The following is a 26,890-nucleotide window of genomic DNA, read 5'->3' as shown; positions in this document are numbered from 1 at the left end:
TTGCGTTGAACCTGCTGCTGAAGGATTTCCAGATTTTGAATTTCCTGATCTAGATCATCCTCCAGAGGTGTTGGACTGGTAGCCTTCCTCTTCTGGCTTCGTGCCTCTCGAAGAGAAAGGACGTCTTGATTGGGGTCCAGCGGCTGCAGCATGCCAGCCCCTGGTGCCGAAGTCTTCTTTGGCGGCATGACGAAGGTGATGCTTGCCGAAGGTGTTGAAAAGCTCAAGAAATGGAAGTGAGTTCACCGGAGGTGGGCGCCAATGTTGGGGACTTGTTCTCAAATGCTAAGAGTTAAGAACAAGGCAACATAGAAAATGTTAATCGTTAATATCCTTCGTCCTCCGAAGCATTGTTTCCCTTAGGATATAATGACTTGCGAACGAAGGTGATGAAGGTCATACCTTCATCAATTCATCAAACAACGACGAAGGATGAAATACAGAGAATGTAAAAGAAAACATGAACAACCATTTATTATTATTGAGCATAAACGAAAATATTATTGAACTACAAGTGTACCTTCAATCGGAAGGAAATGATAGTACAAGCGTGACGCACAAAGCGAATGCCCAGTCAGCGTGAACAGTACGGGGATACTGTTCACCTATTTATAGACACGGGACACAGCCCTTACAAAATTACATTCATGCCCTTTACATTTGATAATAACTCTATAGTAGTCTATTGAGGTCTGAATAGCCTTTTCATCTTTAAGTCGGTTCCACTCTTTGCTGTTACGCCGAAGCTTTCCTGCTCGCACCTTCGGCTCTGTATCAACCTTCGTATTATTCTGGTCTACTGCAATGCCAACTTTAGTCCGAAGGTACCTGTTCACACATTGTACTACAGAAATGCTGTTAAATCCTGTTTTTGAGGACCTTCGGACGCCGAAGGTCCCCAACACGTAACATTGGGTTTGTTACCGGTTAGTAGCTCATACGAAGTCTTCTTGAGGAGACGATGAAGGTAGACCCGGTTGATGGCGTGGCAAGCCGTGTTCACGGCTTCCGACCAAAAGCGCTCGGGGGTCTTGAACTCTCCAAGCATCGTCCTCGCCATGTCTATAAGCGTCCTGTTCTTCCTCTCTACCACACCATTTTGTTGTGATGTGTAGGGAGCGGAGAACTCGTGCTTGATTCCTTCCTCCTCAAGATACTCCTCCACTTGAAGGTTCTTGAATTCGGACCCATTGTCGCTCCTTATCTTCTTCACCTTGAGCTCAAACTCGTTTTGAGCTCTCCTTAGGAAGCGCTTGAGGGTCCCTTGGGTTTCAGATTTATCCTGCAAAAAGAATACCCAAGTGAAGCGGGAAAAATCATCAACTATAACAAGACCATACATACTTCCTCCTATGCTCAGATAGGCGACGGGTCTGAAGAGGTCCATATGAAGTAACTCCAGGGGTCTTGATGTTGTCATCACATTTTTGGCATGATGAGAGCTTCCCACCTGTTTCCCTGCTTGACAAGCTGCACAAGGTCTATCTTTTTCGAAGGTAACATTAGTTAGACCTATCACGTGTTCTCCCTTTAGAAGCTTGTGAAGGTTCTTCATCCCCACATGTGCTAAGCGGCGATGCCACAACCAGCCCATGCTAGTCTTAGCAATTAAGCATGCATCTAGACCGGCCTCCTCTTTTGCAAAATCAACTAAATAGAGTTTGCCGTCTAATACACCCTTAAAAGCTAATGAACCATCACTTCTTCTAAAGACAGACACATCTACATTAGTGAATAGACAATTATATCCCATATTGCATAATTGACTAACATACAACAAGTTATATCCAAGCGACTCCACTAAAAACACATTAGAAATAGAGTGCTCGGAAGACATAACAATTTTTCCTAACCCTTTCACCTTGCCTTGGTTCCCATCACCGAATATGATTGAATCTTGGGGATCCTTGTTCTTGACGTTGGAAGAGAACATCCTCTTTTCCCCCGTCATGTGGTTTGTGCATCCGCTGTCGATAATCCAGCTTGAACCCCCGGATGCATAAACCTGCAAGGCAAATTTAGGCTTGGGTCTTAGGTACCCAACTCTTGTTGGGTCCTACAAGGTTAGTCACAATTGTCTTAGGGACCCAAATGCAAGTTTTATCTCCCTTGCATCTTGCCCCTAACTTCCTAGCAATCACCTTCTTATTCTTTCTACAAATGGCAAATGAAGCATTGCAAGCATGATATATTGTAGAAGGTTCATTAATTTTCCTAGGAACATTAACAACATTTCTCCTAGGCATATGAACAACATATATCTTAGACATATCTCTACCATGCATATAGGAAGAACTAGAAGCAAACATGGCATGAGAGTCAAAAGCATCATAAGCATTACAACTCCTATAAGACTGTCTTCTATCATGGTACATAAAAGCATGGTTCTTTTTAGCACTACTAGCCATAGGGGTCTTCCCTTTCTCCTTGGCGGAGATGGGAGCCTTATGGCTTGTTAAGTCCTTGGCTTCCCTCTTGAAGCCAAGTCCATCCTTAATTGAGGGGTGTCTACCAATCGTGTAGGCACCCCTTGCAAATTTTAGCTTGTCAAATTCATTCTTGCTAGTCTTAAGTTGGTCATTAAGACTAGCTAATTCATCATTCAATTTGGAAATTGAATCTAGGTGTTCACTACAGGCATCAATGTCAAAATCTTTACATCTATTGCAAATCATAACATGTTCTACACAAGAGTTAGATTAACTAGCTATTTCTAGCTTAGCATTCAAATCATCATTTATGCTCCTTAAACTAGAAATTGTCTCATGGCAAGAAGATAGTTCACAAAAAAGCATTTCATTTCTTTTAACTTCTAAAGCATGAGATTTTTGTGCCTCTACAAATTTGTCATGCTCTTCATATAAAAGGTCCTCTTGTTTCTCTAAAAGTCTATCCTTTTCATTCAAGGCATCAATCAATTCATTAATCTTATCTATTTTAGTTCTATCCAATCCCTTGAACAAACTAGAGTAATCTATTTCTTCATCACTGGACTCATCATCACTAGAAGAATCATAAGTGGCATTGTTTCGAGTACATACCTTCTTCTCCTTCACCATGAGGCATGTGTGACGCTCGTTGGGGAAGAGGGATGACTTGTTGAAGGCGGTGGCGGCGAGTCCTTCATTGTCGGAGTCGGATGACGAGCAATCCGAGTACCACTCCTTGCCAAGGTGTGCCTCGCCCTTAGCCTTTTTGTATGCCTTCTTCTTCTCCCTCTTGTTCCCCTGTTCCTGGTCACTATCATTATCGGGGCAGTTAGCGATAAAATGACCAATCTTACCACACTTGAAGCATGAGTGCTTCCCCTTTGTCTTGGTCTTGCTTGGCTGCCCCTTGTGACCCTTTAGCGCCGTCTTGAAGCGCTTGATGATGAGAGCCATCTCTTCATCATTTAGCCGTGCCGCCTCAACTTGTGCCACCTTGCTAGGTAGCGCCTCCTTGCTTCTTGTTTCCTTGAGAGCAAAGGGTTGAGGCTCATTGATTGGACCATTCAATGCGTCGTCCACGTATCTCGCCTCCTTGATCATCATTCGCCCGCTCACGAACTTCCCAAGAGCTTCTTCGGGCGACATCTTGGTGTACCTAGGATTTTCACGAATATTGTTCACCAGATGTGGATCAAGTACAGTAAAGGACCTTAGCATTAGGCGAACGACGTCGTGGTCCGTCCATCGCGTGCTTCCGTAGCTCCTTATTTTGTTGATGAGGGTCTTGAGCCGGTTGTATGTTTGGGTTGGCTCCTCGCCCCTTATCATTGCAAATCTCCCGAGCTCGCCCTCTACCAACTCCATCTTGGTGAGCAAGGTGACGTCGTTCCCCTCATGAGAGATCTTGAGGGTGTCCCAGATCTGCTTGGCATTGTCCAAGCCGCTCACCATATGGTACTCGTCCCAGCATAAGGAGGCTAACAACACAGTAGTAGCTTGTGCATTTTTATGAATCTGTTCATCAATAAATATAGGACTATCCGAGCTATCAAATTTCATTCCATTCTCAACAATCTCCCATATACTTGGATGGAGAGAGAACAGGTGACTATGCATTTTGTGACTCCAAAATCCGTAGTCCTCCCCATCAAAGTGTGGAGGTTTGCCAAGAGGGATGGAAAGCAAATGTGCATTTGAGCTATGCGGAATACGAGAGTAATCGAAAGAAAAGTTCGAATTAACCGTCTTTCTTTTGTCGTAGTCGTTGTCGTTGTTGTCCTTTTGGGAAGAAGTGGACTCATCGCTGTCATCGTAGTAGACGATCTCCTTGATGCGTCTTGTCTTCTTCTTCTTCCCATCTTTGCGTTTGTGGCCCGAGCCCGAGTCGGTAGGCTTGTCATCCTTCGGCTCGTTGACGAAGGACTCCATCTCCTTATCGTTGATCACAATTCCCTTCCCCTTAGGATCCATCTCTTCGGGCGATTAGTCCCTTTGTGAAGAGAACGTCTTTGATACCAATTGAGAGCACCTAGAGGGGGGGGGGTGAATAGGTGATCCTGTGAAACTTGAAACTTAATCCACAAAAACTTGATTAGGCGTTAGCACAATAATGCCAATTGGCTAGAGAGGAGTCTCAACAAAACACAATAACCACAAGAGATCAATCACAGAGATGGCACAGTGGTTTATCCCGTGGTTCGGCCAAGACCAATGCTTGCCTACTCCACGTTGTGGCGTCCCAACGGACGAGGGTTGCAATCAACCCCTCTCAAGCGGTCCAAAGACCCACTTGAATACCACGGTGTTTTGCTTGCTTTACTATATCCCGTTTGTGAGGAATCTCCACACTTTGGAGCCTCTCGCCCTTACACTTGAAATTCACAAAGAAGCACGGAGTAAGGGAGGGATGAGCAACACACTCAAAACAAGAAATCACAACAACACCACGCACACAAGTCGCAACAAGAGCTCACAACTCGACTCAATGAGTTCACAACTCAACTAGAGCTCTAATTGCTATCGGAAGGAATCAAAAGCGCGGAATCGATGTCTTAGTGCTTAGGAATGCTTTTAGAATGCTTGGTGTACTCCTCCATGCGCCTAGGGGTCCCTTTTATAGCCCCAAGGCAGCTAGAAGCCGTTGAGTGCATTCCAGGAAGGCATTTCTTGCCTTCTGTCGACTGGCGCACCGGACAGTCCGGTGCGGATCTCTTTCCTTATTTGGCGAAGCCAACCGTTGGCGCCTTGGAGCCGTTGGCGCACCAGACACTGTCCGGTGCACACCGGACAGTCCGGTGCCCCCTTCTAGTCGTTGGCTCGGCCACGCGTTGCGCCCGGATTAAGCGGCTGGTCGTTGGCCCGGCGACCGTTGGCTCACCGGACACTGTCCGGTGCTTTATAGCCGTACGCCGTTAATTTCTTCCCGAGAGCAGCAAGTTCGCCTGAGCTAGCCTGGGGCACCAGACACTGTCCGGTGCACCACCGGACAGTCCGGTGCACCCAGACAGAGCTGACTTTGGCTGAACAAAGCCATCTCTCTTCCAATTCGATTTCTCCTGTTTCCAGTACTTAGATACAATACATTAGTCTCTAAAACAATGTACTAAGTCTGAGAAACATACCTTTATACTTGATTTGTACTTTGTCCACCATTTGACACTTAGGCACTTGTATTGGACACTAAATCACCAAAACACTTAGAAATGGCCCAAGTGCACATTTCCCTTTCAACAGCTTGATCCAGATCGGGCGCCGAAGCTGTAGCAGCCAAAATTGTTGTGATACTGCTCTTTACCCCATGGTTTCGTCTCGTACAATAGCTCATGTATGTTGCAGAAACTTTTTGCATTTGGTTCTAAACCTTGGCTCCTCACGGCCCACACAAAGATGCCCATCCTCATGATTGCTTCGGGAGTAAGTTGATGAAGGTAGATTTCAAATATCTTCAGTATTTCCACGACAAAACTACTCAAGGGAAATCGCAGTCCAGCCTTTAAGAAGCTTCGGAATATCACGACTTCATTTTCCTCGAGAGTCGGACAAGTCTTCTCTCCTTCGTCAGCCCTCACAACAGACAAGTCCCGAAAATATCTGCCCCTCATATTGATAAGATGACTTTCTTTAGTACTGGATTTGCCAAAAACCGCATGGCTTGGTCGCCAAGGTCGATCTTCGGAGTCTTCACCACCACTATCCACATCATAACTGTCACTGTCACCAGTATCTTCAGATAAACCCTCCAAAATCTCCCTAGTAATCTTCTCTGTATTAGTCTTTGATATTGATTGAAGAAAGCCCAGATGCATCTCCTCAGAAAGGTTTAGCTTCGAATCACCAACAGCTTTCTTATCTTCAGACATCTTCGCAAACGCTGAGAAAATGCTCTCGAAACCGAAGCTTAAAAATTTAAAAAGCCAAGCAAGTGTTGTTGCGCACAGGCTAAAAGTTGGGAGAGTAAGAGCAGATGGCAAGAGAGCGTGCCAAACAAACTCGTGGTGAGCTCTTATTTATACACCTAGTGCGTTGAAAACTAGAGGGTCCCGCTTGTCAAAGACTTTTGCTATTCTAGCAAAGGGAAGGTGTTTTTTCGGACCTTCGGCTTAAAGCCTTCGTCCATGTCGCAATATGAATTTATCATTCCAGCAAATTAATATTGCGAGGGGCTACTGTTGGGGGCCTTCGGCTTCCGAAGGTCCTCAAAAACATGATTTGACAATGTTTTCCAAGTGAAATATGTGAACAGGTATCTTCAGAATCGGGTCACGGGTATACAAGAGTATGGTCAAGACGAAGCTTGAGTAGGACGGAAGGCGATCATGACGAAGGATAAGATGATCACGAAGCTATGCGCAGAAAAGCTTCGGCATGACAGTAGAAAAGGGGAACTGACTTAAAGATGAAAAGCCAAATTAGACCTCGAAGAATTACTATAGAGTTATTGATAAATATAAAGGGCATTAATGTAATTCTACACGGGCTGCGTCCCGTGCCTATAAATAGATGAACAGTACTCCGTACTATTCACGCTGACTTGGCATTCGCTTTTTGCATCACGCCTGTACCTTTACTTTCTGTCAATCCGAAGGTACATTTATAATTTCTTATTACAAAGATGATAATGCAAATAAAAATAAGTCAATGATAATATCTGTATTATTATTCGTATTTCATGTACGAATTCTTTTTTATTATCTATGGAGCTTACGAAGGGTTTTTCCTTCATAACCTTCGTCCGGAATTCATTATATCCGAAGGGATATAATGTTTTGAAGGACGAAGGACTTCAACATTTAACACTTTTTATGTTGCCTTGTTCTTAATTCTTAGCATTTGAGAACAAGTCTCCAACACAACCCATCTTAGATGTCATGCCTTAACTTATCATGCACATATAATGGGGAGAATTGCCCAAACCCTAATTCAAACCCCTTTGGACAAGTGGAGCACTAGAAGTAAGTATGAACAAAAGGGTATGAAACCACATGATCATGACTTGGGCCAATTATAAAAGATGTAGTACACTTAATACCCTACAAATGATAGTAAGAAAGTGACCCCAAAAAGAATTAAGAAAAGCCCCAAAAGGTTCACCAAAGGGTTGAGCATAAGAGAAAAATCAAAATTCTTCTAAGTCCAAAACCACCCCTTTTCCAAAGATCAAACATGTTCACCTTGATCCCAAACTCAAAACCACTTGGCCCAATTGACAAAGTGGCGCCAAAATACCCCTAGAACACCCTGGAAAAGTTTGAACCCAACCCTAAGTCATTTGACACGACTTGGCACAAGATTTGTCTCGGTTTGGACAGATAGGACAAAGACAACTTCCCACCCCCATATCTCTCTAACCCGACCACATCTCCCCTTGGAACTCACATGAACTAGATAGCCCTAGGTGCAGGGAAGAGATCTCTCACAGGTCTTAGGGCAAGATTCGCACATTTTGGCTGCTCAGCAGAGGGTAGAACAAGAACAGAAACAAAGAGCCACGTGTTCGACGCGCTCTGAGCTCGCCAGAGCATGCCCGACGCGCGCCCCCACGTGCCCCGCGTCGTGCCAAAGCCGAGCCAGCGCCGTTGCCCGCACCTATAAAGCCCTAGGGACTTCGACCGTACCCCTCCATGCACGCTCGACCTCACCGGAGCACCAGATCACCGGCATTGCCCCGCGCCCGGCGTGCCCGTAGCCACCCAATCCCCCGCCACTGTAGACCGGCCAGCAGAGCCTCTCCCAGCCGCGTCCGACCCTCGGAGTAGACCGTGCATGCCTCGGTGAAGCTCCCCGAGCAAGGAATCGAACTATGCCTCGCCGGAGAAGCCAGTCCACGGTCGCCGGACTTCACCCGACCGCCGGTAAACGTAGAACGAGCTCCACGGTGAGTTGTTCTTCAATTCCTTGCACGTGTCAACTCATTAACACCCCGTGAATCTTTCCGTGCCCTTGGATTGACCTATGACGCCGTGGTTAGGCCGGAGCACTCGCCGCTGATGAGTTCACCCGCCTGCGCACGTGGACCGGCCGATTCCGACCACCACCGCCGTCGAGCCGTACCTCGTTGTGACCGCTAGGACCTCCCGGAGCCAACCCCGCCCCTCGCCGGACCTCTCTCGCCGCCGGTAAGCCACGCCGCCTTTTTCCTTCCGCGGTTACTGTTTTCATAAGGGGAGGGACCTCGGGGGAGAAGAAGAAAAGGGCAGGGGGTTTTGGGCACGGTCAGCGACTCAAAGGAATAGTGGCGCAGGGGTATAAATGAAGGAATTGATTTAGAAAGAACCCAGGGTCTTCGGTGCAAAGTGGATTTCCAGGAAACCTTTTTAAATATTCTAATTTAAATTCCAACAGAACTTGAGAAATTCATAACTTCAGTTTGGTTCATCCAAATCAAGTCAAACCAATTTTGCCAGATCCTAAATAATATAAACTACTTAGGAAAAATATAAAATCCCTAAGTGTTGCAGAAAACGTTAAAGTTATTATTTAATTGATTAACTAGTCAAAAGCTAAAGAAAATAAGGAAAAATAGCTACACTATTAGACTGGGGTTAAGAAAATTCAGAGAAGTACTTAATCACTTCCTAACCTGTCTAAAAATAATAAACCTCTCTGTACACCAAATTAAGGTAGAGTTTGCCATTTAAATCATTTTTAGCCTAAAGTTAGAGAAAATATAAAAGATAGTTTAAAATAAGAAACAGGGAACACCCACATTTTTGTTGGCTCCCTTATTTAGTGTAGTTCACTAGAAAAATTTATTATACCTTTGTTTAGTAAAAGAGAAAGGAGATACCTTTTATTTTAGGAAAACAAGAAAAACTTAGAAAAATCCTAGAAAAATAACCCTGAGGAGAAAACACCCTAAACCTTGGGACAACTAATGTTTTGTTATTGTAAACATAGAAAAATTATGAGTTCTGCTGTTTGTCATTTTTCAAATAACGAGTTAGTTATAAATATCTTTTTAGCATTAAATTTTAGAAAATCATAACAAAATAACCACTAAGTAACCTTCTATGATTTTTGTCACAGAAGCCTGTTATTACCTATAGATACCAGCAAAAATGACACTTAGTATAGAACCCTCCCCTAGTTTAGAGTTGTAGTGCAAAGTGACCCCTTTGCCCCAACTTTTGTTATTTTTGTCCAGGGCATATTCTATTTATTCTGGCCCTCACATTTATAGAACAGCCTGCAGTGACAAATAGTAACCCACTGTAATTTTTACAGAAGTTTTTGAAAAAGTTAAATCACTGTTGTAGTTCAAACCCACACTAAAATTCATAAATAGAAAATGAAAAAGAGGAATTAATAGTGGAGACTAATGTTACCCTAACCCAACCAGCAAAACCCCTTGAGTGCTTACTAAAGCATTTAAGAGGCAATCCAAGTCTTAATCCATTATGCTTAGGCAAAATCTCAAACCTAAATTGGTAAGCATAAACCACTAAGAGCCTCTTATGATAAGGAAACCCGAAGTTATCAACTAACTTGGTTTTTCTTCACTAGGCATAATTGTTAATAAATTTTACATGTCATAGCATGCATATATATTATTCATTGCATTCGATAGATTGTAACCTCGCGGACGGAGAATACATCCTCGTGTCGGAGCAAGGAGTTGCTCAGGAGGTAGCCCCCAGAGCCTGCCCCAGACGATCTGCTTGCCCCAGCTTTGGAACGCAAGCCCCGGTTTATGCATAACCAGTTATATATATTATTTTACTGCACTTAATGATTGTAGGCTTGTATTGTGCACTTAAGTGTAGGAGTTGCCTGAAACCCTAGTTGCATTACCTCAGGATTTCCTTTATGATTGATACTAGTATGCTAGGTCGAGTAGCTGCTTTGCTAATTAGGGATCTCGGTAGAAGTCGAGTGATATTTCTAGCACTCGCGAGAGGTCAGGAATTTGGTTGTATCTACTTTCATATCATACTGATATTGGTCGGTAGACACGGATCCATGGGGATGCGTAGGCTACAAGATGGAACTGGAATAAGGATTAACGTGCAGATACCTGTGTCAAGCGTTTGAACGTACTAAGCACATGACGAGAAATATGGTAAATCGGTAAGCCTAGTACCTGATTGAACCTGGCAGTGGACTTTACCCCTCACGCGACCTGAGACGTGGTCTTCCATTCTGGTTATGGTGGGTACAAGTGCGGTCACTGCACGACGGCAGTCAGGGTCAGTGAGGCATTGTACGCCAAGGCGGTGAGCCCTGATCTGCTGATGGGGAATCGATGGGGACGGTTGATGTGTGTGGGGACGGAGTGCCTCGCCACGTCATGTGTTTAGGTTTACCTTGCAAGTATAAAAACTCGATTCGAATCGTCTGCTTCTCGTAGCTAATGAGACTGCTTGATCCATTGTACTGCATTGAGTAACAAGTGAAAATGTGATGATGTGGCAAAAGATGTTGATTGCTAAATTGCTTGATACAATGAATGAGTAGATAGTACACATCTAGTCTTAAGAGAGTCACACTAAAACTTGACAAAGCTAGAACTTGATTTTTAGACTCAGCTAGTGCTTTTGGCAACCAAACCCCTCAGCCAAACAGCTGCATGTCTAGAGGTAGAGGAGTAGACTCCTCACACCGGGTAAGTCTAGCTGAGTATTAGTATACTTAGCCTTGCTTGTAGCATAATTTTATAGGTTCTCTGGAGGACATGGTTGCTGGAGTGACTTGGCCGTCCATCTTGTCACCGGGCTGGACAGTCGAGTGGGACCCTACCTCGGCTGAGGAGGAGCATGAGGAGTGATGGGACAGGCTTCCCCATCTCTCTGTTTATTTATCGTTAGTTTTATACCGCTGCGTTCCGAACAATGACGACTACTTTTGTTAAAACTCTGATGATGATGTAATAAATTTAATACTCCTTAATGTATGGTTTTATGCTCTATTGTATTTGCTCTGTGCCTCACCATCGAGTGAGTACGTGGTACTTGATCTAGTTAGTGGCCTCGTCGGACTAGATCCGAGGGACTGACGTGTTATTCCCATTTAAGTGTGGTCTAGCCTCTAAGAAGGGACTTAGGCACTTAAGTTGGAATAATTCGGGCGGTTCCGCCACAAATTCTGCATAAGGTAGCCTTTTATCTCAACCTGACTTATCCTATAAAGCATAGGCTCTCAACATGTCTTCTAAGATCTAGTTGGTTCTTTCAGTCAGACCATCTATTTGCGGGTGATAAGATAAACAGAATTTCAAGTATGTGCCCAAAGCTTCATGCAACTGCTGTAAAAAATTAGAAGTGAATTGGGTTCCGCGGTCAGACACTATCTACTTCAGAAAACCATGCAAGCATACAATCTGGGTCACGTATAGCTCTGCCAACACTGCACTATTATAGGTGGTCTTGACTGGTGTGAAATGAGATGTCTTTGCTAAGCAATCCACTACTACCCAAATGGAGTCTTAGCCGGCTCGAGTTTGAGGCAACCTGACTACAAAGTCCATCCCAATCTCATCCCACTTACATTGAGGAATCTGCAACTGCTGCAATAAACCTGCAGGCCTTTGATGCTCTGCCTTAGTTCTCTGACAACTGTCGCAGTTGGCCATGTACTCAGCGATCTCCCTTTTCATACCGTACCAACAAAATCTTTTCTTTAGGTCCTAGTACATTTTCTCGCTGCCAGGGTGTATGGAAAAAGCTGTTTCATGAGCTTCCTTGAGAATCAGCTCCATAATTGATTTGATGTTGGGAATGCCAACCAATCTTTGAACCATACTATGACTTCCACGTCTTCCTGGAAATCTTTGCCTTTCCCATCTAAGATCCGCTGCCGAATTTCATTGATCTTCTCGTCATTTTTCTGCCCATCCTTGATATCTCGTTCTAGAGTGGGTTCCAGCTCAACAGTCACTCCTTGGGTGCTGTTTAGAAATCCGAGACTCAGCCTGTCGAAACCCTTCACTAGTTCATATGGCATCGGATGAGCGGCCATCATGTTGACTTGGCTTTTTCTGCTCAAGGCATCTGCAACCACATTAGCGTTGCCTGGATGATAATGTATCTCCACCTCATAGTCTTTGATCAATTCCAGCCATATTTGCTGCCTCATGTTTAACTCTGACTAGGTGAATATATACTTGAGACTCTTGTGGTATATGTAAACATCACACTTCTGCCCATATAAATAGTGCCTCCAAGTCTTCAATGCATAAACCACTGCTGCTAATTCTAGGTCATGTGTTGGATAATTTCTCTCATGAATCTTCAACTGTCGGGACGAGTACGCCACTACTCTCCCTTCTTGCATTAGCACACATCCCAGTCTGGTGTAAGAAGCATCACAATACACTAAGAATGGCTTGTGAACATCAGGTAGAATCAACATCGGAGCTGTAGTCTGCTTCATCTTCAATGTTTCAAAGGACTCTTGGAACTCTAGGGTCCACTTTAATTCAACTTTCTTCGCTAGCAGGGCTGTCATTGGTCTGGCAATCTTGGAGAAACCTTCAATGAAACGCTGATAGTATTCAGCATTCCAATGAAACTCTTGATTCTCCGGACATCTCTTGGTGCTTTCCAGTCCAGAAAATCTGCTACCTTCTTCGGATCCATAGCTAATCCATCTCGGTTTATGATATGACCAAGAACAGGACTTCACCAATCCAAAACTCACATTTGCTCAGCTTGGCATACAAGTGACAATCTCGTAGCCTCTACAACACCTTCCTCAAACGCTCTTCATGTTCCTCCTCATTCTGGGAATATATGAGAATATCATCGATGAACACCACTATAGACTTGTAGAGGTAGTCCATGAATACACTATTCATCAAGTACATGAAGAAAGCTCGCACATTTGTCACACTGAAGGACATAACTATGTACTCGTACAACCTATACTTGGTGATGAATGTTGTCTTCGGTATGTCCGAAGGCCGAATCCTAAGCTGATGAAAACCTGACCTCAGATCTATCTTTGAGAATACACTGACTCCTCTCAATTGATCAAACAGATCTTCTATTCTGGGCAGGGGGTACTTGTTCTTTATAGTGACTTCATTCAAACCTCGATAATCTATGCACATCATCTTCATACCATCCTTCTTCTCCACGAATAACACTGGGGCGGCCCAAGGCGAGGTGCTGGGTCTAATGTAACCCTTCTCCAATAACTTGTCTATCTGCTTCTTGAGTTCCACCAATTCTAGTTCGGACACTCTATACGCTCTTTTAGAAATAGGGGTGGTGCCAGGGATAAGCTCTATGTCAAATTCTAATTTTTCTCTCAGGTGGCATGCCTGGTAAATCCTCAAGGAACACATCCGGGAATTCTAATACTACTTTGATGGCTTCAAGCGGATTGACTGTCTCACTATGGGCAGTGATCTGGTGACAATTTCCTTTCATTGGTCCAAACAAGACCAACTCCACCAACACTTCCTCTCCTAACAAGGACACTAACTTCACGGTCCTCTTATCATAGCTAAGGCCTGCTTGGTACTTGGTCAACCAATTCATCCCTAGGATGACATCTATGTCTATATCCCGGGTACCCATTACTATCAGATCAGCGGGGAACTCTATCCCCCTTATTTGAACTCTTGCACTTGGGCAAAATCTATCTGTTTGGGTCCTCCCACCAATTGAACTAACCCTCATAGGTAGGTACATGGGTGCTACTTGTATGTTGTGTGTTTCGACCCATGATGCAGTCACAAAAGAATGTGTTGATCCAGTATCAAATAACACATTTGCAGAACAAGATTCGACTGAGAACATACCTAGTGCCACTCCTGGGGTCTCCTGGACTGTGTTAGCCTCTAGGTGGTTCACCTTTCCATACTGAGCACAGGGTTGTCCATGGTTGTTTGCTCCTTGCTGAGGTGCATTCTGTCTTGTTGGGCCATTAGGACCTGAGTGATGCTGAGCTGCTTTCTTTAGGTAATGTGACACCCAGTGGTCTTGTTCCCCATAGTGGAAACATCCTCAGCCTCCTCCTTGCGCTGAGGCTATCTTGTTGTTCTGATTGGTTGCTGGGCCAGGAAGGCGGGGTGCCTGGTTGTTCTGTCGCTGATACTGGTTTCATCTCGGTTGGTTGTTCGGGCGGTACTGCTACTGCTGAGGGAACTACCTCTGATACTGTTGTTGATGTTAATGATGTTGTTGGTGTCCTTGATGGTGACTTTGCCTAAACTACTGGGGTGAATTGCCTGAGAACGGGGGACGACTGTTGCTTCCGGCCTGAGCTCCACCAATCTTGCGCTTCCGGTCTTCCATCTCCCACGCTTCCTCTCAGTCATTATTGCTCTATCTATCAGGTACTGAAAGGTAGGGAAGGTATGGTTCATCAACTGGTAGTGAAGGGGTCAACCAAACCTTTCAAGAACATGTACTGCCTCTTGGCATCAGTGTTGACATCCTCAAGTGCATAGTGAGATAGTTGTAGAAATTTGTCCCTATACTCATTGACAGACAGGGGGACTTGCTTCAATGCCAGGAATTATTCCTTCCTCACTATCATCAAACCTTCGGGCACATGGTATCTGCAGAAGTTGTCTCTGAACTCCTCCCATGTGATGGCTTTAAGGTCGGCATGGGTGGCGATGTAGGACTCCCACTAGGAATGAGCTGCTCCCCTTAGTAGACGGGGACCATATAGAACCTTCTCTCGATCGTTGCACTAAGCGGTATACAGCTCCTACTCCATCATGCGCAACCAGTCTTCGGCGTCCATGGGGTCTGCAGAGTGGGAAAACACATGGGGATGTCATCTCATGAACTCTGTTCGCTTGTCTCTCGGCATCTGCGACATCTACACTTGCGGTTGAGGTTGAGGCTGCTGTTGCTGCACCTGTTGCATGGCTGCCAGGGTCTAACCAATTGCATGAACTACCTAAGTCTGCATCAGAAACATCTGCTCTATTGTCATTGGGGGTGGTGGTGGAAACTACTACTGGGATGCCTCATCCTGTGGTGCTTGCTGCTCTGGCTGGGCATGCCTTCCACCTCGGCGCCTGTTGTCAGACATCTATAGAAAGCATACACACATCAGACCTGACCTTGCAGTCTTTCAACATAAGAAAAGATATATAGAAGTCTTCATGACACTGAACAAATGACCATTTTCACTAGCTGTCAATACAACCAACACAACTTATCAGATAAAGAGGAAAGTGGAAATAAAAGGTTGCCCAACTAAATGACTAACTTTATTAATAACTACACCAAGTTGCATCTGGTACCCACACTTTTGTGACAATCATTATAAAGAGTCAAATCTATCATATGTTCATCACAACAAACATGGAAACACATGATAAGCAAAATAAAACTAATTAAGACTAACTAAGACTCAGACACTGACTTAAGCATTATTACAAACTCTGACTATAGCGATCTAAGGATCCAAGTTTATCTAGGTCCTACAGTCAAGGGTGCCATAAGCATAATGAACTCGGGGCGGCGAGCGGTAAGGGTGTTGAGTCCCAATAGGGGCAGGAGAAAGATCCTCCTGATGGCAGTGCTCCACACGCTCAGCACGTAGTTTTGCAATCTCTGCCCGAGCCTTGCACAACTCATCAAGGGCGTGGTCCAGCTCGGTGTTAAGCATATTGACTAGGTTGATCATGCTGCTCAATCTAGGATTGCCCTCACCTACAGGTTAGACAATCACCCCTCCCATACTACCAGTCGAGCGGCGGGGGTAGTACTTCAGCTCGAGACCGTCAGCCACCCCACTAAACAACGAACAATACTACAAAAGTGCACGTCGTGCAGCATCCTACACGGTTAACTCAACGATGTCCCGCTCAGTGATAGAATAATGCTCCAAGTAGGCCTCTGCACCTCGAAGATCATCGTCCGAACGGCGCACCAAGCAGGTAGCCTCCCATTGGTCCGGGTATAACCCGCGACTGTGCTGGTAGACTACACAGCGGTACTCGATAGACCAAGTGTGTCGGTTGAAGGCCTGATGCAGCAAGGTGTCGAGAGCGTCGTGCAAATGACAACCGTGAGCGGCGTCCCGAGTGATAGGTCGGGTGACCCATCCTTCTGGCTCCTACTCCTCCTAAAGCTTTGTGCTGTGGCTTGAATTGCCACCGTCGTCATCGTTTCCGTCAGGGTCTCCTCCAGCAGCTGGGGTGTCCTGTGGTGGTGTAGGGGGCACCTCTAGCTGAGGCACAGGGGATGGCTGCCTCCTAGGCTCCACTCCTGCTGAGGCGAGGGGGAAGAGTCCTAGTGCTCCCGCTCCTGGCATCAGTGTTCCTGCTCCTTGTGCAAGCGGCAGTGAAGTCTCTCCAGGTGACTCGACTGCCTATCACCGTGCGGCACAGTGGATGCTCCGCAAGGCGAGAGGGCAGGAAAGGGATCACTGACTTACGTGCAGTGCATCTAAGACGGGCCATCTACAAAAGATGTCGTAAGCACAAGAGTGAGAACAGAACTATATGACGAGCAAGTAAACCAAAAGAAAAATAAGATAAATTTTTTATAAGGTGAGTATATAGATAGTAATATAACATAGAATTGGTCGAGATGACCAACTTTTGAAGTAACACCAAAGGTCAAGGTGAGGGTAAGGGTCTATAGTCCTTAAAGCGACCATTCTAGTCTAGGTTAGTGGTTCTACAGTCTGCAAGGCTTTGATACTACTTATGTCACACCCGATTTTGGAAGCCAAACCGAATGCGAACCATGTACGTGCCAGGATCAGAAACTCACATACACAGCAATTACAAAGTTGGACATCATCACACATTGCACAAAGTAAATAGCAGAAAAATACTTTATTACATCAAGATGTCCAAGACATCCACATAGTCATTAATATAAGTCTTAAACATAATCATAGTGCGAATTACGAAACGTAGTACGATAAGGCCTTCACATGCAGTTGACTAGGGGTTTGCCACTAAACACAACTAGAACTCGTAAGTGCTAAAACTCCTGAAAGTCCTCCATGTTGCCTTCAGCTTCTCCTGAGCACTGATTGCAATGGGGACAACCTATGGTTGGGTGATTTTTAAAGCAAGGGTGAACACACATCAACATACTTAGTGTTGGGTCTATGCTTCGTCGCCGAAGGTCTTCAAGGGAGAAGCTCAAAAGATACAAAGGTTGACACAGCGCCGAAGCTGTGAAGCAGGAAAGCTTCGGCATGTTCGCAGAAAAGGGAACCGACTTAAAGATGAAAAGGCCATTTAGACCTCGATAGAGTGCTATAGAATTATCACCAAATGTAAAGGGCATGTATGTAATTTTGTATGGGTCGTACCCCGTGCCTATAAATAGGTGAACAGTACCCCCGTACTGTTCACGTGGACCTGGCATTTGCTTTTGTGTCACACTTGTATTTTCATCTCCTTCCAAGCCGAAGGTACATTTATAATTCGATATTGTTTCTATTTCTCTATGATGATATAATAAAGTTAAATGGATAATGTTATATGATTATTCATGCTATCTTTTATGTTTCATATGCTTCGTCTTTCATTAATGTATACTGTGATGATGAAGGTTCGTCCTTCATGACCTTCGTCCGAAGATCGTTATATCCTAAGGGAAATAATGCTTCAAAGGACGAAGGACTTTATCGTTTAACATTCTCTGTGTTGCCTTGTTCTTAACTCATAGCATTTGAGAACAAGTCCCCAACATTGGCGCCCACCTCCGGTGAACTCACTTCCACTTTTTGAGCTGATGGCTTCGTTCAACGACCAAGCTGGAGCTGCTTCGGACCCGAAGCTGGTGCTCCCGATCACAGGTGGCTCGTCCTCAGAGCCAGCTAACAAGAAACAGAAGAAGGAAGCACAGAGAAGGGTACAGCATGTTGGGGTGCAAGGACCCTTCATCAAGTCAAGATGGTCTCACATTCCTATTACCTTCTCCCAAGAGGACCTTCAGCTCAAAGATTACCCACACAACGATGCCATGGTTATCTCTTGTGTTATCAAAGGATTTCTGGTCCACAATGTCTTGGTTGACACAGGCAGTGCAGCTGACATCATATTTGCTAAGGCCTTCAGACAAATGCAAGAGCCAGAAGATAAGATTCATGATGCTACACATCCTCTCTGTGGCTTCGGAGGAAGACAGATTGTAGCATTGGGCAAGATCACCATGTCAGTGACCTTCGGGTTCATCAACAACACTAGAACTGAGCAAGTTGTGTTTGACATTGTTGACATGGAATACCCTTACAATGCAATTATTGGTCGTGGCACCCTCAATGCTTTCAAAGCAATTCTTCATCCTGCCTATCTTTGCATGAAGATACCTTCGGATCAGGGACCCATCGCTATCCATGGAAGTCAGGAAGCTGCAAGAAAGGCCGAAGGTAATTGGACTGACTCAAAAGCAATCCATAACATAGATGGAGCTGAAGCTTGTGAACAGTACAAATTCAGAAGGGAGAAAGCAGCTTCAGCAGACCAGCCGAAGCCTATGCTCTTATGTGAGGACATAGCAGAGCAGAAGGTGCTGTTAGGCTCTCAGTTATCCGAAGAGCAGGAGAAAACCTTGATAAGGTTTTTGTTCAATAACAAGGATGTTTTTGCATGGTCAGCCAATGATCTCTGCGGAGTTAATAGAGATGTTATCGAGCACTCACTCAATGTCGATCCATCCTTCAGACCCAGAAAGCAAAGGCTTCGGAAAATGTCAGATGATAAGGCCGAAGGTGCTCGCAACGAAGTCAAAAGACTCCTCAGTGCAGGAGTTATCAGAGAAGTGAAGTACCCAGAATGGCTAGCTAACACTGTTATGGTAAAAAAGGCCAATGGCAAGTGGCGAATGTGCATCGATTTTACAGATCTTAACAAGGCTTGTCCGAAGGATGAATTCCCATTACCAAGGATAGACTCTTTAGTTGATGCAGCAGCTTCTTCAGAGCTCATGAGTCTGTTAGACTGTTATTCAGGCTATCACCAAATTTGGATGAAGAAGGAAGATGAGCCGAAGACTAGCTTCATAACTCCAAGTGGCACATATTGCTATCTTCGGATGCCTGAGGGGCTCAAAAACGCTGGAGGAAGTTTCAGCCGAATGACTGCGAAGGTTCTCCAATCTCAAATAGGCAGAAACGTGCTAACTTATGTTGATGACATCATTGTCAAAAGCACGAAGCAGGAGAATCATATTGCTGATCTGCAGGAGACCTTCGCCAGTTTCAGGCAAGCTGGCTTGAAGTTAAATCCAGAAAAATGCGTTTTCGGAGTGAAGAAGGGGAAATTTCTTGGATGTTTGGTTTCAACAAAGGGGATTGAAGCTAATCCAAGTAAAATTGAAGCTATACTTCGGATGGAGCCACCAACTACAAAGAAGGGGGCTCAAAGATTGACAGGAAGATTGGCATCTCTCAATAGATTCATATCCAGATCAGCAGAGAGAAACTTACCATTCTTCGAAGTGCTGAAGTCAGCCGAAGTCTTTCAATGGGGACCAATCCAACAGAAGGCCTTTGAAGAGCTAAAACAGTATTTAATAGATCTAACAACATTGACTCCACCAATGCCAGGGGGCTCCTTTGTTATTATATGTGGCAGCTTCGCACTCAGCGGTAAGTGCAGCGCTTGTCCAGGAGAAGCTTGATGGTCAAGTCAAGAGGCAGGCCCCAATATATTTTGTATCCGAGGTTCTTAGTTTGTCAAAGAAAAATTATACAGAACTGGAGAAGGTATTGTATGCTGTCTTGATGGCCTCCAGGAAGCTTCGACACTATTTCCAAGCTTACAACATAATTGTTCCTTCATCACAACCTCTGAAGGATATTATGAGGAATCGAGAAGCTACTGGAAGGATTGGAAAATGGGCTGCAGAGCTCAATGAATTTTGTATTGAATATGTTCATAGATCTTCGATTCAGTCACAGGCGCTGGCAGACTTTATTGCTGATTGGACGCCAGGGGCTCAGGAGGAGGAAACGAATAAAGACAACGAAGCCTGGACAGTGTTTTGTGATGGATCTTGGGGAACCTTCGGAGCAGGAGCGGCTGCTGTGTTGGTTTCACCTTCCAAAGTCAAAATTTGTTATGCGGCAAAACTTGATTTTAATTGCACAAATAACATTGCTGAATACGAAGCATTGGTTCTAGGTCTTCGGAAGTTAAAAGCAATGGGAATCAGAAGGGCCATACTTAAAACTGATTCCCAGGTTGTTTCGGGTCATATTGACAAAAGTTGTAAGGCTAAGGATCCGAAGCTTGAAAAATATCTGGATATGGTTCGAAGAGTCGAAGCTTCCTTCGAAGGGTTTTCTGTCAAGAATATTCCTCGAGGACAAAATGAGCATGCTGATCTGCTAGCTAAGTCAGCAGCACAGGGGCTGCCTTTACCTTCGGATGTGTTCTTCGAAACAATAAAAGCACCTTCGGTGGAACTTCTTGAAAGAGCAGTTCTTAATATATCTCCTGTTTTTAGCGAAGATTGGAGAACCGAGATCATCTCTTACCTTCAGGGTAAATTTCTTTCAGATGACGAAGCTTATAACAAGAGGATAGAAGCAAGAGCTCGTCCATATGTCATGATAGAAGGGGAGTTGTACAAACATGGAGTTTGTGCTCCGCTGCTCAAATGCTTATCCAGAACCGAAGGTATAGAGTTAATGAAAGAAATACATGCAGGCCTGTGTGGATCTCACATCGGATCTAGGCCGTTACTCGGAAAAATTTTCCGTCAAGGGTTTTATTGGCCGAAGGCAGCTTCGGATGCAGCAGAATTGGTTCAAAAGTGCGAAGGTTGTCAGAAATGTGCAAGAGATCAAAAACAACCTTCGTCCCTAACACAGCTCATACAACCCACTTGGCCATTGCAAAGGTGGGGCCTTGACTTGTTAGGTCTGTTACCACCGGCCCAAGGGAACCTGAGATATGTTGTAGTAGCTGTGGAATATTTTTCTAAATGGATTGAGGCGAAGCCTTTAGCAACAATAACTTCGGCCACCGTCCAAAAGTTTTTCTGGCAGAATATTGTTTGTCGTTTCGGGGTGCCAAAGGCCATCACTGTGGACAATGGGACACAGTTTGACTCCGAAGCTTTCAGAGATTTCTGTGACCAAATTGGTACGAAGATCCATTTTGCATCAGTTAGGCACCCGGAGTCAAATGGACTCGTTGAAAGAGCCAACGGCATTATAATGACAGGAATAATGAAGTTAATCTTCAATCAACCCAGAGGAAAATGGCCAGATCAGTTAATCAAAGTGGTGTGGAGCCACAACACGACAACATCAAGGTCTACAGGCTTCACTCCATTCAAGTTGTTATTCGGTGACGAAGCAATAACTCCAGAGGAAGCTAAAACCGGATCAATAAGGATAGTAGCTTCGGCAGAATCAGATTCCGAAGCTGCTTATTCTATAGAAAAAGATGCTTTAGAAGGGATCAGACTGCAAGCCGTGGAGAATATCAATAAGTATCAAGCTGAAACAGTTAAATGGCGGGATAGAAAGGTTCGGCTAAAAAATATTGAGCCAGGGCACTTGGTGCTTCGGAGGGTGGCCAACCCGGAAACAGTGGGCAAATTGCAGTTGAAATGGGACGGGCCTTTCTTAGTAGCATCTTCGTCAAGACCCGGTTCATACAGATTGAAAGATATGGACGGCAATGACATTCCTAGATCTTGGAATGCGGATGAGCTTCGGCGATATTATGTATAATTCGATGTAATTTTTCATATTTTTTATTTTTTATTTCTTCTTTCATGGCACCCTTTTCCTTTCCGAAGGGGGAGAAAGGTTTTTAATGGGGCCATCACGTGTAATTTTCTTTTTTAGTTCTATAAGAGCAAAATCCCCCAAAGAATGTAAATGTAAAAGCTGAGAATGCACTATCGAGTGCCAAAAAGAAAAAACGAAGCTCCAAAGACGTTCCTAAGGGAATGCAGAGCTTACAGCGAAAAGTCAACGCTGATTCCGCCAAAAGTAAAGGCGAAGAAGCTCCAAAGACGTTCCTAAGGGAATGCAGAGCTTACAGCGAAAAGTCAACGCTGATTCCGCCAAAAGTAAAGGCGAAGAAGCTCCAAAGTCGTTCCTAAGGGAATGCAGAGCTGAGGTGTGATTGTTTTTAAGAAAATAATGGCTATGAATATGGCTTCGGATACGTGTTTGGCCATTCATTTGCACATCACATTACATCATCGCATTTGCATTCATAAACATTCATCTAGGCATATGTAGGATAATCATCTTCATCGCATAAAATGGTTGCTTCGGCAAGAAGAGAAAAAAGAAAGGGAAAAAAAGAGCTTCGTGCACAAAGAAGAAGGGAAAATGTTGTTTTCTATGAAGGAAGAGCTTCGGGAAAAAGGAAAATGTTGTTTTCTATGCTTCGTTGCGTACGAAAAGAAGGGAAGGTGTTTTTTCGCCTTCGGCTCAAAAAAGGAAATTTCGTCCACATCAAAGCATTTCTCATACATCAGTGAAAGGTTAAGGATATATTACAAGGTATGAACAGCATACATTAAAAACAAGTTTTTGTTTACATTTACAAAAGTTATCTCAAAAGTTTTTCAAGTACTGTCTGCAGTCTACTATCTAAATCTCCAAGGAGCTTCGGCTTCGGCGTTATTTTTGATCATCAGCTTCGGCTTCGTCGTCCTACATGAATAAGATCGTTGTAAGTCAAAATCGAGCTTACAAGAAAAGGTAAACACAAGGTATGGTTTCTTACTGGTTCAAGGTGGCTACGAGCTTCGTCTCCTGCCTTTTCTCGCCCACCTTTTGTCCATATCATTTTTATGAATCTATTCGAGATACTTCGGGCAAGATCAGGAATGTCGTCCAGGATTGATGGCGACAAAGTGAAATTTGGCCTATTCACAATCCTTCCATGCTCGCAGCCAGCCTTCAGGAAAGCCGCAGCAGTGCCTCGGGAAGCCACCCAGGCACAGAAGTCACCATGCCCAGCTATGACTTCGTCGAGCTCGTCAATCTCCCCCTCAATATGTTCGAAGGTTTTTGGCAGATCTTCAGCTGAGGGGGTAAATTTTCCACTACTGGCTCCAACCGAGTAAAAAATCTTTCTTAGTCGTTGAATGCACTTGTTGCTAAATTCCAGGCATTTTTCTTGAAGATTTGTCAGTAGTTTTCTCAAATCCGAATTTTGCTGAGCTTCGGCTTCAAGTTTTGCATTGAGATCTTGTTTTTCCCGTTCGAACTGCTCAGACTGGCGGAGAAGCTTTGTGTTCAGTTCTGATATTTTTGCTTCAGCTTCCGCCAGTAAACCTTCGGCTGCCTGGAGCTCAAAGTTCTTTTTCTCAAAAGCATCTGATTGCTCCTTTATTTTGTTTTCCAAATTTCCAATTATAACTTCATGCTTTTTATCTTCAAGATCTTGCTGCATTTGCAAGGCTTTGCTCAATAGCATGCTCTACATAAACACAACCTTCGTCAGACATGTTTTTATTTGAAACAATAAAAGTTAAGGGACAAGTCATTCACCTTGAAGTTGGAGTAAAATAAACTACCAACGACATGTTGTCGTCGGTAGCGGCTGATGTCTGTTTCTAGTTTCGGGAATCCAATACTCTTGGACAGAGTACTGATAACTTTGGCCCCTGTTTGGTCCCGAATACACTCTAATTTCTCGTCATCAACGCCTCCGAAGAGGAGTGCCCCAGGTTTGTATCCACAGGATTGGGCATACTCTATAAGCTCTTCTATTTCAGCTTTTGTTAGATGTTCTCCAACTAAGTTTTGGAACGCGAAGGCTTCGTTTTCTGAAGCTTCATCAGCAATTTCTTTTCCTTTCTTTGACGCTGCGGTCACAGTCTCTTCGGCAGCAGTGGCAGCTTCTTCTACAGCCATGTCTAGCAGCATTTGGTCAATATGTTCAATTGTGCTCTCTAAATTCAAATCTTCAGCTGAGGTAACTTCGGCGGCTGCGGCCTCCGAAGGTGCAATTTCAATATCTGCCCCCTCTGCAGCTGCTCGTGTTTTTTGGGCCGAAGCTCTTGGCGGCGTTTTGTCAATTACCTCTGTCACGGTAATGATTCTTTGTTTCCTTGCCTTGATTGTTTTCTTCGATTTCTCGGGCTCCTTGTCCTTCTGAAAAAACTTTGTCAGTTGAGGACCCAGTGGACTTAGCTTCGCAGGTAAGGATTCAGTCATTACCTTCAGAATTTCCTCAACAACAGCAGCAGAAGGTGATGCGGGAGTTTCTTCTGCTTCGGATATTTGTTGCTTCGGAGAAGAAGTTTTCCTTTTCTTCGGAATTTTCTTTGTTACTGGCTCTTTTTCACCTTCATCTAAGGCTTCAGTTACCCTTTTCCTTTTTTGGCCTCCGGCACCTTTGTTCAGATTTTCGTAGTCTGGGTATTCGAAACCCAAGGCGTCCAACACTCGATTTAGCCTTCGTTTCGGACGAGTGCCGAAGGCTGCGGTCATCAATTGATCTTCTTTTTTGGAATAATTGCCAAGTATTTCATTACACATTGCTTCAATCGTATCTAGCCACTCTTGGCAAGGTGCTTTAAAGTACTTTTTAAACTTGAAATAGTAAGGTAAACGTACGAGTTCACCTTCTTTCTTTTCCCCCTGTAGCTTCGGCATTTCCCATTCTCTCAAACTGGGAAAAACTTTGAATGCTAAAAACTCTTGAACCAGGTCCCTTGTGCTGATATGCTCTGCAATAATTCTGAATTCACTCATTGCTTGTTGTGTTGGACCTTCGGGTGTCATATTGCAGCGAGGTCGGGTTTCTCCGAAGATTAATTCCAGCGGGCTTTGTACAAGCTTTTCCTTGTCGTCATCAACCTTGACATAGAACCACTCTGATTTCCAGCCTGCTGCCCACTTGCTTCGGTAGCTAATTACAGGGAACTTTGTAGTTTTCCGATATGCAAAGTTATAGCAACCAAAATTATCGTGCAATCCATCTTTTCTAGCCTTTGTTTGATAATGTAGCTCGTGAACCCGGCAGAAGATGTCTCCAAATGGTTCCACTGCTTGGCTTCGGAGTGCCCAGATATAAACAATAAGCCTAACGATAGCGTTAGGGGTCAGCTGATGAAAATAGATACCGAACCTCTTCAGTACCTCTCCTATAATCCCATGTAGGGGGAACCTTAATCCAGCCTTTAGAAAACTTTTAAAAATAACAATCTCATCCTTCTCTGGCTTCGGGGTAGTCTCTTCTCCACCGAAGCGCAACAGCTTCTTCTGATTTTCAGTGAAAAAGCCCGATTTTACCGTCTTGGATAGATCAGTCTTTGAAACAGTAGATTTCCCGAAGTCCAAGTGGCTCGGCTTGCTTGGCATGGCAATGCGGTAATCATCTTCGGAATCAGTTTCCTCAATATCTTCTTCCTCTCCTTCAGCGATTGCTTGTTCTGTATCATCATGAGGGATCTTTCCCGAAGTCACTAGACCCGATCGTTGCATGGCTTCGGAGATGGGGAGAGTCTCCGAAGCTTCAGTTTCTTCTCCCTCGCGCTCAACCCTGGCGGTAGAGCGGACTCTGGCCATTCAATTATGAACTTGTGAAACTTTAAAATTTTCTTCCTCCGAAGCAGGTTTCAAACTGCAGCTTCGTTCGGTTCTAACAGACAAGCTTCGGTGATGGTTAAAAATTTTGGCAGGAAAACAGTGCAAATAGCAATGAATGCTGTGGTAACTTCACACCTACTCGTCTGTTTATATAGTGCTGCAGGTAAGAAGGCGAAGCGCCAGAGTTTTTACACCAGGCGCACACCCGCTTGCGTTCGCTGCGCAGTGGACCGCAGGGACAAACAGTAAACTCTGCAAGGTGGGACCGATACGTGCTGGGAAATTAAATCGTTTCTCGGCAACGAGCTCAGGGAAGGTGTTTTTTGGACCTTCGGCTCCCCGAAGCTTAAGAGACTTTTTTCACGGATCAAGCTCGTTACGAAAAACGATCTAGCACCGCGAAAGGGGCTACTGTTGGGTCTATGCTTCGTCGCCGAAGGTCTTCAAGGGAGAAGCTCAAAAGATACAAAGGTTGACACAGTGCCGAAGCTGTGAAGCAGGAAAGCTTCGGCATGTTCGCAGAAAAGGGAACCGACTTAAAGATGAAAAGGCCATTTAGACCTCGATAGAGTGCTATAGAATTATCACCAAATGTAAAGGGCATGTATGTAATTTTGTATGGGTCGTACCCCGTGCCTATAAATAGGTGAACAGTACCCCCGTACTGTTCACGTGGACCTGGCATTTGCTTTTGTGTCACACTTGTATTTTCATCTCCTTCCAAGCCGAAGGTACATTTATAATTCGATATTGTTTCTATTTCTACAAAAGATGTCGTAAGCACAAGAGTGAGAACAGAACTATATGACGAGCAAGTAAACCAAAAGAAAAATAAGATAAATTTTTTATAAGGTGAGTATATAGATAGTAATATAACATAGAATTGGTCGAGATGACCAACTTTTGAAGTAACACCAAAGGTCAAGGTGAGGGTAAGGGTCTATAGTCCTTAAAGCGACCATTCTAGTCTAGGTTAGTGGTTCTACAGTCTGCAAGGCTTTGATACTACTTATGTC

At 44.4% G+C, this 26,890-nt stretch overlaps 1 pseudogene; it reads left to right on the top strand.

Moving 5' to 3' along the window:
• Nucleotides 1-13,204: 13,204 nt before the first annotated feature.
• Nucleotides 13,205-26,890, top strand: part of LOC103652015 (uncharacterized) — a 59,983-nt pseudogene continuing 46,297 nt past the window's right edge.

This window comes from Zea mays, chromosome 3 (genome assembly GCF_902167145.1).
Source record: "Zea mays cultivar B73 chromosome 3, Zm-B73-REFERENCE-NAM-5.0, whole genome shotgun sequence".
NCBI lineage: Eukaryota > Viridiplantae > Streptophyta > Magnoliopsida > Poales > Poaceae > Zea > Zea mays.
Note: the sequence above shows the minus strand (reverse complement) of the source record. Positions and strands in the feature narration are given on the sequence as shown.